Source organism: Aegilops tauschii, chromosome 2, assembly GCF_002575655.3.
Source record: "Aegilops tauschii subsp. strangulata cultivar AL8/78 chromosome 2, Aet v6.0, whole genome shotgun sequence".
Taxonomy (NCBI): Eukaryota; Viridiplantae; Streptophyta; class Magnoliopsida; order Poales; family Poaceae; genus Aegilops; species Aegilops tauschii.
This window is the reverse complement of record NC_053036.3, coordinates 594780291-594792299: the sequence shown is the minus strand read 5'-3', so window position 1 is coordinate 594792299 and position 12009 is coordinate 594780291.

Genomic DNA, 12009 nt, shown 5'->3' with positions numbered 1-12009 from the left:
TACGGTCATCACCGGGAGTGGTCCCGATTATTGTCACTTCGGGGTTGCCAGATCATAACACATAGTAGGTGACTATAGACTTGGAAGATAGGATCAGAACTCACATATATTCATGGAAACATAATAGGTTCAGATCTGAAATCATGGCACTCGGGCCCTAGTGACAAGCATTAAGCATAGCAAAGTCATAGCAACATCGATCTCAGAACATAGTGGATACTAGGGATCAAACCCTAACAAAACTAACTCGATTACATGATAAATCTCATCCAACCCATCACCATCCAGCAAGCCTACGATGAAATTACTCAGGCACGGCGGTGAGCATCATGAAATTGGTGATGGAGGATGGTTGATGATGACGATGGCGACGGATTCCCCTCTCCGGAGCCCCGAACGGACTCCAGATCAGCCCTCCCGAGAGGTTTTAGGGCTTGGCGACGGCTCCGTATCGTAAAACGCGATGAATCCTTCTCTCTGATTTTTTTCTCCCCGAAAGTGAATATATGGAGTTGGAGTTGAGGTCGGTGGAGCGTCAGGGGGCCCACGAGGTAGGGGGCGTGCCCTAGGGGGCAGGCGCGCCCCACCCTCATGGACAGGGTGTGGGCCCCCTGACGTGGATTTTTCTTCCAGTATTTTTCTTATTTTCCAAATAGATGTTCCGTGGAGTTTCAGGTCATTCCGAGAACTTTTGTTTCTGCACATAAATAACACCATGGAAAGTCTGCTGAAAACAGCGTCAGTCCGGGTTATTCCATTCAAATCATGCAATTTAGAGTCCAAAACAAGGGCAAAAGTGTTTGGAAAAGTAGATACGACGGAGACGTATCAACTACCATGATGTTGTTTTTGTGCAGATTTTTTTTTTCTCGGAATGGAACGAAACTTCGCGAGGATTTTTATATCAATAAAGAGAAAATCTAGAGCCAAGAACCACCGGAGGGGGGCACCTGGGTGGTCACAACCCACCAGGGCGCCCCCCAGGCGCACCCAGGTGGGTTGTCCCCACCTGGTGGCCCCGTAGACACTAAAACCGACGCTATAAAATCCTATTTTCGGAAAGAAAAAACAGGGAGAAAGAATTATCTCGTTCCATGAGACGGAGCCGCCGTCACCTCCTGTCCTTCATCGGGAGGCTAGATCTGGAGTTCGTTTGGGGCTCCGGAGAGGGGGATCTTCATTCTTCGTCATCACCAACCCTTCTCCATCGCCAATTCCATGATGCTCCCCACCGGGAGTGAGTAATTCCTTCAAGTTGGATGAGATTTATCATGTAATCGAGTTAGTTTTGTTAGGGCTTGATCCCTAGTATCCACTATGTTTTGAGATTGATGTTGCTATGACTTTGACATGCTTAATGCTTGTCACTTTGGGCCCGGGTGCCATGATTTCAGATATGAACCGTTTATGTTATCACCATTATATCCATGTTCTAGATCCGATCTTGCAAGTTATAGTCACCTACGACGTGTTATGATCCGGCAACCGCGGAGTGACAATAGTCGGGACCACTCCTGGTGATGACCGTAGTTTGAGGAGTTCATGTACTCATCGTGTGTTAATGCTTTGTTCTGGTTCTCTATTAAAAGGAGGCCTTAATATCCCTTAGTTTCCAATTGGACCCCGCTGCCACGGGACGGTAGGACAAAAGATGTCATGCAAGTTCTTTCCATAAGCACGTATGACTATTTACGGAATACATGCCTACATTATATTTATGAACTGGAGCTAGTGCCGTATCGCCCTAGGTTATGACTGTCACATGATGAATATCATCCAACAAATTACCGATCCAATGCCTATGAATTTATCTTATATTGTCTCTACTAAGTCACTACTGCAATTGTTACTGTTGCACTTGCTATAAATTCACTGCTATCACTGTTACCGTTACTATTGCTGCTGCAACTATTATCCAAACTATCATACTACTTTGCTACTAATCACTTTGCTGCAGATAATTAATCTCTAGGTGTGGTTGAATTGACAACTCAGCTGCTAATACTTGCAAATATTCTTTGGCTCCCCTTGTGTCAAATCTATAAATTTGGGTTGAATACTCTACCCTCGAAAACTATTGCGATCCCCTATACTTGTGGATTATCAAGACCTTTTTCTGGCGCCGTTGCCGGGGAGCATAGCTATATTTGTTGAGTCACTTGGGATTATTATTAGTTTATCACTATGAAGAATCTGAAGGATGCTAAGACTAAGATTTTTCCCTCTAAGACGAGGGGAGGTAAGGAACTGCCATCCAGCTCCGCTTTAGATTCACCTTCTGTTATAAGTAAACTTGCAACACCACCACATGCTATTAATCCTGATATGTCGCAAGTTATTGATGATGCTACTTCTGCTATGAATGATGCTTATGATGATGCTAGTACTTTGCATGATGATGATGTGCCACTAGGTGAATTTCTTGATGAACAAATTGCTAGAGTAAGACAACATGATGTTGTTGAAACTGAGGATGAGCTTGAAACTGAAAATCTTGAAACACCTACTAGAACTAGCCCTCCTAGATATGAAATGCCTAAGGTACCGGAAGGTTATGTTATGAATGAGGAGACAACTAGAGATATTCTTGCTTGTAAGGATAGAGATGATCTTGAGAAATTATTATGCAGGTATAAAGAAAAATCTCTAAATGCTAGAATGCAATATGATCCTAAGTTTGCTACCTCACCTATCTTTATTGATGATAAGGATTATGAATTCTCTGTCGACCCAGAGTTAATTACTTTGTTGAATCTGATCCTTTCCATGGTTATGAAACTGAAACTGTTGTGGCACATCTTACTAAGTTGAATGACATAGCCACCCTTTTTACTCATGATGAGAAAACTCGCTATTACTATATTCTCAAATTATTTCCGTTCTCGTCAAAGGGTGATGCTAAAGCTTGGTAAAATACTCTTGCTCCTGGTTGTGTGCGTAGTCCCCAGGATATGATTTATTATTTCTTTGAAAAATATTTCTCTGCTCATAAGAAACAAGTTGCCTTGCAGGAAATATTTAACTTTGTGCAAATTGAAGAAGAGAGTCTCCCACAAGCTTGGGGGAGGCTTTTCCAATTGCTTAATGCTTTGCCTGATCATCCTCTTAAGAAAAATGAAATACTTGATATCTTCTATAATGGACTAACTGATGCTTCTAGGGATTTCCTAGATAGTTGCGCTGGTTGTGTTTTCAGGGAACGAACTATTGGGCAAGCTGAAGAATTATTGAATAATATATTGAAAAATTATGATGATTGGACTCTTCCTGAACCACCGCCTAAACCCACTCCGAAGAAGAGGGGTATCTTATATCTCAGTCCCGAAGATATGCAAGAGTCAAAGAAATCTATGAAGGAAAAGGTATTAAAGCTGAGGATGTCAAATTTTACCTCCTATTGAAGAAATACATGGGCTTAATACACCACCACCACCTAAGGTGGTAGAGGTAAATTCTCTAATGAAATTTAATGATAATGATAATCCTCACAATATGCACCCTAGCCAATGCCATTATGAGTTTGAGAATTATATTAGAAATCAAGATCACTTCAATGCAAATGTTTTGAAACAATTGAAATACAATTCTGATATGATTGCTCGCTTGAGTGACTTGTTATTTAGAATCTCAAATGATGTTAGAGGTGTGGGAAAGCATGCTTCTATTTAGAACAAGTTGCTAAATCTCAAAGAGAATTACTTGATGAAATGAACAATAACATACATGACTTTGCTGTTAGAGTAGCAACTAGAGGAGGTAAAATGACTCAAGAACCACTTTATCCTAAGGGACACCCAAAAGGAATTGAACAAGACTCTCAAAGAGCTAACACCGATGCACGTAGTCCTTCTAAAAAGAAAAAGAAGAAGACAAATGATAGGACTTTGCATGCCTCTAGTGAACCTGAAGTAGAAAAACCTCCTGATAATGATAATGACGTTTCTATCTCTGATGCTGAAACTCAACCTGGTAGTGAACACTCACCTTCTGATAGTGAAAAATATAATGATGAGGCTCATGAAGACACTCAAACAAATAATAAAGAACCAGACAATAATGTTGAGATAGAACCTGCAGTTGATCTTGATAATCCACAACCTAAGAATAAAAGATATGATAAAAGAGACTTCGTTGCTAGAAAACACGGTAAAGAAAGAGAACCGTGGGTTCAAAAACCTATGCCCTTTCCACCTAAGTCAACTAAAAAGAAAGATGGTGAAGAATTTGAACGCTTTGCTAAAATGTTGAGGCCAGTCTTTTTGCGTACTCGCTTGACTGATATCCTTAAAATGCCTCCTTATGCAAAGTACATGAAAGACATCATCACTAATAAAACAAAAATACCAGAAGCTGAAATCTCCACCATGCTTGCTTATTATACTTTTAAGGATGGAGTACCTAAAAAACTTGGAGATCCGGGAATACCAACTATACCATGCTCTATCAAAATAAATTATGTGAAAACTGCTTTATGAGATTTAGGAGCTGGTGTTAGTGTTATGCCTTTCTCTTTATATAAAAGACTTGATTTGAATAAACTCACACATACTGAAATATCTTTGCAAATGGTTGACAAATCAACTGCCATACCTATTGGTATCTGTGAGGATGTGCCCGTTGTTGTTGCTAATGTTACTATTTTGACTGGCTTTGTTATACTTGAGATGCCCGAGGACGACAACATGTCGCTTATCCTTGGTAGACCCTTCTTGAATACTGCAGGGGCTGTTATTGGTTGCAATAAAAGAAATGTCACTTTTCATATCAATGGTAATGAGCATACGGTGCACTTTCCGAAGAAACAATTCCAAGTGAATGGTATTAATGTTATTGAAATATCTCCGACAATCACTATTGGAAGTTTTCAACTACCTCTACCTACTGTCAAAAAGAAATATGAAATGCTTATTGTTGGGGACATTCATATCCCCGTTGAGGTAACTTAGTGATTTACGGAAGTTCTTCGGTTTCATGCTAATCGAAAGTGGTTGTTAATAAGACTTGATCAACCTTATTAATGGATCATTTTTGAGAGGTATGAAGTTGATGAATTTAGTGAGCACTACCTTCCGTCCCTACCTTTTGTTTTCTGTTTTTATTAGTTAAATAAAATAAAATGCCATGTTTTATCTGTTTTCTGATTTTCCCCGTGCAATAAAAAAATGACCCAAAAATAAAAGTTCTCAGAATGCTCTGAAAAATTAATACGTTTTTCCTGAATATTTAAGAATTTTTGGTGCAAATAATATTAGAGGGAGGTGCGCCAGGTGGGCACAACCCACTGGGTGCGCCAGGACCCCCAGGCGCCCCCTGGTGGGTTGTGGTCCCCACGTGGGCCCCCTCACTTATCTCTTCATACAACTTCATCACCTACCTCCAGAAAAAAATCACCATTGCTCTCTCTCTCTCTCTCTTTCTCTCTCTCTCTCTCGTGTTCTTGCTCTCAAACCCGCGGATTTCGATCTCTTTGCTCGAAGCTCCGTTTCCGAAACTGTTTCGGGTAATTGTTGCTTGGTATGTGACTCCTCCGTTTGTCCAATTAGTTTTTGCTTTAATGGTTTATATTTTGAATAATTAGCTACTCTTGGTGCTGCTGTAGATGAGCTTGCATGTTGAATTCTTAGAGTTCTAAGTAGTTCGAATGCTTGCTATGGCCTCTACATATCCCAATGAGTAGTTGCTACCAATATTGTGAAGTTTTGTTGATAAATTTTTGTCACCCAAATTTTTTTAGACAATTGTACGCGAACATGATGAACCTCTTTGGAAGGAGTTCTTCGAGGAGGAGATCCACAGGGGCATCTTCTGGTGACAGCTCCGCTCGTCGGTCTTATGTTGAACCAAGTGAGAGTTCCATATGAGATGCCACCACCAAAACATGCTTATGGTCATGCGACGATTATATGGTGAGTTTGGGCATTAAGGAGGAATTTGAGAGATATGTTCACAATGCCGATCTCGGTCCCTACATTTCAGATAAGTGCAATCAACACCACACTCTCACTGAATCGTTTGTCAAAGGATTTAAATTCCATCCCCGTGATTCTAGGGTGTCATTTAAACTGTATGAAAATTCATTTACCATATCACTAGAGAGATTTGTTCACCACTGCAAAATTCCATACTTGGGTTCGCTTGACGAACAACCAAGAGCTGAGTTCCAAACATTCTTGACTAGTCTTTACTATGGTGAGAATAGGGGAGTGACGCAAGGTAGAATAAAGAGCATTCATTTTCCCGCAATTCAGTACTTTGCATTATTCAATGGGAAATGTATTGTAGGCAAACAAGATTGTAGTACACTTTGTGCTCCAGACTTGAGCCTCATATGCACCGCTCTCACCGGTGACAGAAGTTATAATCTTGGAGCGATTGTTGCACGTAGGTTGCAACACAACACTAATAGTGGTTATTTTTATGGTGGAATTTATGCCACACGCTTAGCAAGAGAGCTGGGTGTTTCACCTTTGCCTTATGACCCTATTTTACCCGCGCATACTTAGACTTTGAAGCTATGAAATGTCATAAAATCCTTAGAGGTGATCCCGATAATTTCACTTATAAATTGCTGTTTAATCAAGACTCTGTTGTATACACATATTTGCCTGCGCCTGCTTGATACATCCATTTTGCATCATGTTTTCCTACTGTTATTAATGATGTTTTTATGCATAATAATGCTTTTTGGAGTAATTCTAATGCCTTTTCTATCATAATATGCAAGGTACACACAAAGAGGGAGAATTCCGGCAGCTGGAAATCTGGACCTGGAAAAGCTACGCCAGGCTACCTATTCTGCACAACTCCAAACAAGCTAAAACTTCACGGAGAATTTTTATGGAATATATGATGAATATTGTAGCAAATAAGTACCAGAGGGGGCCCACCAGGTGGGCACAACCCACCTGGGCGCGCCAGGGAGCCCAGGCGCGCCCTGGGGGGTTGTGCTAACCAGGCCCACCTCCGGTGCCCATCTTCTGGTATATAGGTCATTTTGACCTAGAAAAAATAACGAGAGGACTTTCGGGATGGAGCGCCGCCGTCTCGAGACGGAACTTGGGCACGAGCACTTTTGCCCTCCGGCGGAGCGATTCCGCCGGGGGAACTTCCCTCCTGGATGGGGAAATCATTGTCATCATCATCACTAACAACTCTCCCATCTTGGGGAGGGCAATCTCCATCAACATCTTCAACAACACCATCTCATCTCAAACCCTAGTTCATCTCTTGTATTCAATCTTGTTACCGGAACTATATATTGGTGCTTGTGGGTGACTAGTAGTGTTGATTACATCTTGTAGTTGATTACTATATGGTTTATTTGGTAGAAGACTATATGTTCAGATCCAATATGCTATTTAATACCCCTCTGATCTTGAGCATGATTATCATTTGTGAGTAGTTACGTTTGTTCTTGAGGTCGCGGGAGAAATCATGTTGCAAGTAATCATGTGAACTTGATATGTGTTCGATATTTTGATAGTATGTATGTTGTGATTCCCTTAGTGGTGTCATGTAGCATGTAAACGTCGACTACATGACACTTCATCATATTTGGGCCTAAGGGAATGCATTGTGGAGTAGCAAGTAGATGATGGGTTGCGAGAGTGACAGAAGCTTAAACCCCAGTTTATGCGCTATTCCGTAAGGGACCAATTGGACCCAAAAGTTTAATGCTATGGTTAGAATTTATTCTTAATACTTTTCTCGTAGTTGCGGATGCTTGCGGGAGGGTTAATCATAAGTAGGAGGTTTGTTACAGTAAGAATAGCACCTAAGCACCGGTCCACCCACATATCAAATTATCAAAGTAGCGAACACAAATCGAATCAACATGGTGAAAGTGACTAGATGAAATTCCCGTGTACCCTCAAGAACGCTTTGCTTATTATAAGAGACCATTTTGGCCTATCCTTTGCCTCAAAAGGATTGGGCTACCTTGCTGCACTTTTTTTACTACTACCGTTACTTGCTCGTTACAAATTATCTTGCTATCAAACTACTCTGCTACTTACAATTTCAGCACTTGTAGACATTACCTTGCTGAAAACCACTTGTCATTTCCTTCTGCTCCTCATTGGGTTCGACACTCTTACTTATCGAAAAGAGCTACAATTGATCCCCTATACTTGTGGGTCATCACTGCTCTCTTTGACTATCACAACAGGGGAAGATATTTTGTTCTTGAGAGCGAGGCCCGAGCTCACAACACGGCGGTTGTGGCTACACGGCAGGCCGAGGCATCCGCACCGAGAGCCTCCGTGAGCTACCACCCCGACCATTATCTAGGCTACTGACTGATCACCAAGTTAGTCCAAAGGCCTAAGCTTGGGGCAGTATGTATCTCCACCAACATTACATTCATGTTCACACATTTCATTCCAGTTGTCGGTATCCACACTTTTTCATTGTATTTTCCATGCTTAATTTATTTTCTCGCTTTCTTCTTGTGTGTTTGAAAAACTTTGAGAAAATACAAAAATATTTCCAGCTTCTTTTTGCTTTTTCTTTCTAAGAGTAGTCAGCTGTAGCACTAAAAATAAAACCCAAAAAGATTTCCTTGTTCTTCTTTTGCTTGTTGGGAGCTTTCCCATGTAAATAGTTTTTCTCATTTTTGCTTTCCCCTTTTATTTGCTCTTTCAAGAAAACCAAAAACTCCAAAAATATTTCAGTGTGTTTCTCTGAATTTCTTTTCTTTTTATTGAGTTGTACCGAGGAGAAGACCACGATGAAAGTGTTGATTGGCTCTCATATGCATAATTGTTGATCTAATAAAGAACCCATTTTACCTTGTCTTCTCCTGTTGAATAAAATGTTTGCAGATTCCAACTTAGTCCATGACACTCTTGCACTATTATTATTTTCACATTGTTCGGTCGTGCAAGTGACATGCAATAATGACGATATTCGATGAACTGGCCGTGGCAGAGAGAAACGGGTATGAACTCGACTTGTTCTGTTTTTGTAAATAAGTTTAACCTAGTATCCATGATTCAGCCCATTATGATTAAACATGTTTGCAATGACAATTAGAGATTATAGTTTCTCATGCCATGCATAAGTAGCTAGGAGTGAATAATGATTTATCTTGGATGTCAACATTGCATTAAAATGATTGTGATGTAGTATGATGATATGGTATCCTCCTCTGAATGTTCGAGTGGCTTGACTTGGCACATGTTCATGCATGTAGTTGAATCAAAACCAACATAGCCTCTATGATATTTATGTTCATATCCTACTCATGCTAGTGTCCAATGTTACTTATGCATAATGCATGTTCATGACCGCTGTTGCTCTCTAGCTGGCCGCTTCTCAACCTATTGGCTAGCCTTCGCTTGTACTATGTGGGAATTCTGCTTGTACATCCAAAACCTTAAACCCAAGTTATTCCAGATGAGTCCACCATACCTACCTATATGCGGTATTAACCTGCCGTCCTAAGTAAATTTGCATGTGCCATCTCCAAAAACTTCAAATAAATATCCTTTTGTGTGCCTGGATCGTTCATGGAACGAGAGGAGGTAGTCAATATCTTCCATGCTAAGCGGGTTATTCTCAGGATGAGTGTTTATTCACTCACCATCGCACGAGAAAAGGGCGGTAATAGGGATGCCCAGTCCCAAACTGCAAAAAGAATTGATCTTTCAAATAATCAAACAAAAACTCCCAATGGATTCATAACCTTTACTTTATCGCTTGGTGTTGGGGATATTACCACTGGGCGTAAACCGGCCAGGAGAGGCCGGGTTAACCCCATAAGTAGTTCATCTGTATCTGAAGCCTATGAAGACAGACAGTGACGCTTCATGAAGGCCCAGGGCCCAAAGCCGGTTTAAGGCCCGTAGACACAAACCGGCATTGATATGTAAACTTGTGTTGTAAGATAGAGGTAGCAGAGACCGAGCCGGACACGATTATGAGCCGGCCTCGGAGTCTGTAAACCGACGGGCGTCAACCCATGTATATAAGGGGACGACCCGGCGGCGGTTCAGGAACAACAGATAACACCTCGAGACTCAGGCAAAGCGTATTCGCTCCCTGGTCATCGAAACCCCATCAATTCCATCACAACTAGACGTAGGCTTTTACCTTCATCGTAAGGGGCCGAACTAGTAGAAAAACTCTCTTTTGTCCCTTGTCCGCTTTAACCCCTTTAAGCTAACCCGTAGCGATGGCTCCACGACTAAGTCCTTTCTCTAGGACATCTGCCGTGACAAAACCACGACACTTGGGAACCGCCACTAGCATGCTTAGCATGGAAGATATTGATAACTGATGGTCGCGAAGTAAACAAGAAGGGTGCATGTCTCAAAATATCATTTACCTCTGTTTTAAAACTTGAGCTTTGGCGCCTCTGCAAATCACTGCTTCCCTCTGCGAAGGGACTTTCTATTTACTTTTATGTTGTGTCATCACCTTCTAAAATAAGTGCCAGAACCTGAGAGCACTGCTGTCATGCTGATGCATTGTGTGTAGCTAATGTTGGGTGCATCATGACTTGATCTTTTCTACCATGAATTACAATGTTTATCGCTGCTTGAACTTTGGAGGTGCTCTGCATTTATGTTTTGCGGTCTCAGAAAGGGCTAGCGAGATACCACTATTGTCATATTATATCATGGTTGTTTTGATAACATGTTGCCATTTGAGATATCTTATTATTGCTCGCTAGCTGATTATGTCATTGATATGAGTTAATATAATTTTTAAGAGTTATTGTCGGCATGGTTAGTTATGATGTTGGCTGAAAACCTGGGTGTTGTTTAAGCTTATTTATGCAAACAAGAGCAAAAGAGTTCGTAAAAGTTTTTCTTTTTCACTTTCAGTTTATCAACTGAATTGCTTGAGGACAAGCAAAGGTCTAAGCTTGGGGGAGTTGATACATCTCCAACTTATCTACTTTTCCTAACGCTTTCCCTCTTGTTTTGGACTCTAATTTGCATGATTTGAATGAAACTAACCCAGGACTGACGCTGTTTTCAGCAGTACTACCATGGTGTTGTTTTTGTACAGAAATAAAAGTTCTCGGAATGGAACAAAACTTTGCGAGGAATTTTTACCCAATAAAAGAGAATTTCTGGAGCCAAGAGCCACCTGAGGGGGGCACCTGGGTGGGCACAACCCACCAGGGCGCGCCTGCGCCCCCAGGCGTGCCCAGGTGGGTTGTCCCCACCTGGTGGCCCCGCAGACCCTGAAACAGACGCTATAAAATCCTATTTTTTAAAAAAAATCAGGGAGAAAGAATTATCGCATTCCACGAGATGGAGCCGATGTCACCTCCTGTTCTTCATCAGGAGGCCAGATCTGGAGTCCGTTTGGGGCTCCGGAGAGGGGGATCCTCGTTCTTCGTCATCACCAACCCTTCTCCATCGCTAATTCCATGATGCTCCCCACCGGGAGTGAGTAATTCCTTCGTAGGCTCGCTGGTCGGTGAGGAGTTGGATGAGGTTCATCATGTAATCTAGTTAGTTTTGTTTGGGCTTGATCCCTAGTATCCACTATGTTCTGAGATTGATGTTGCTATGACTTTACCATGCTTAATGCTTGTCACTTTAGTCCCGAGTACCATGATTTCAAATCTGAACCGTTTATGTTATCACCATTATATCCATGTTCTAGATCCGATCTTGCAAGTTATAGTCACCTACTACGTGTTATGATCCGGCAACCCCGGAGTGACAATAGTCGGGACCACTCCCGGTGATGACCGTAGTTTGAGGAGTTCATGTATTCACCGTGTGTTAATGCTTTGTTACGGTTCTCTATTAAAAGGAGGCCTTAATATCCCTGAGTTTCCAATTTGGACCCCGCTGCCACGGGAGGGTAGGACAAAAGATGTCATGAAAGTTCTTTCCATAAGCACGTATGACTATTAATGGAATACATGCCTATATTATATTTATGAAGTGGATCTAGTGCCGTATCGCCCTAGGTTATGACTGTCACATGATGAATATCATCCAACAAATTACCGATCCAATGCCTACGAATTTCCTATATATTGTT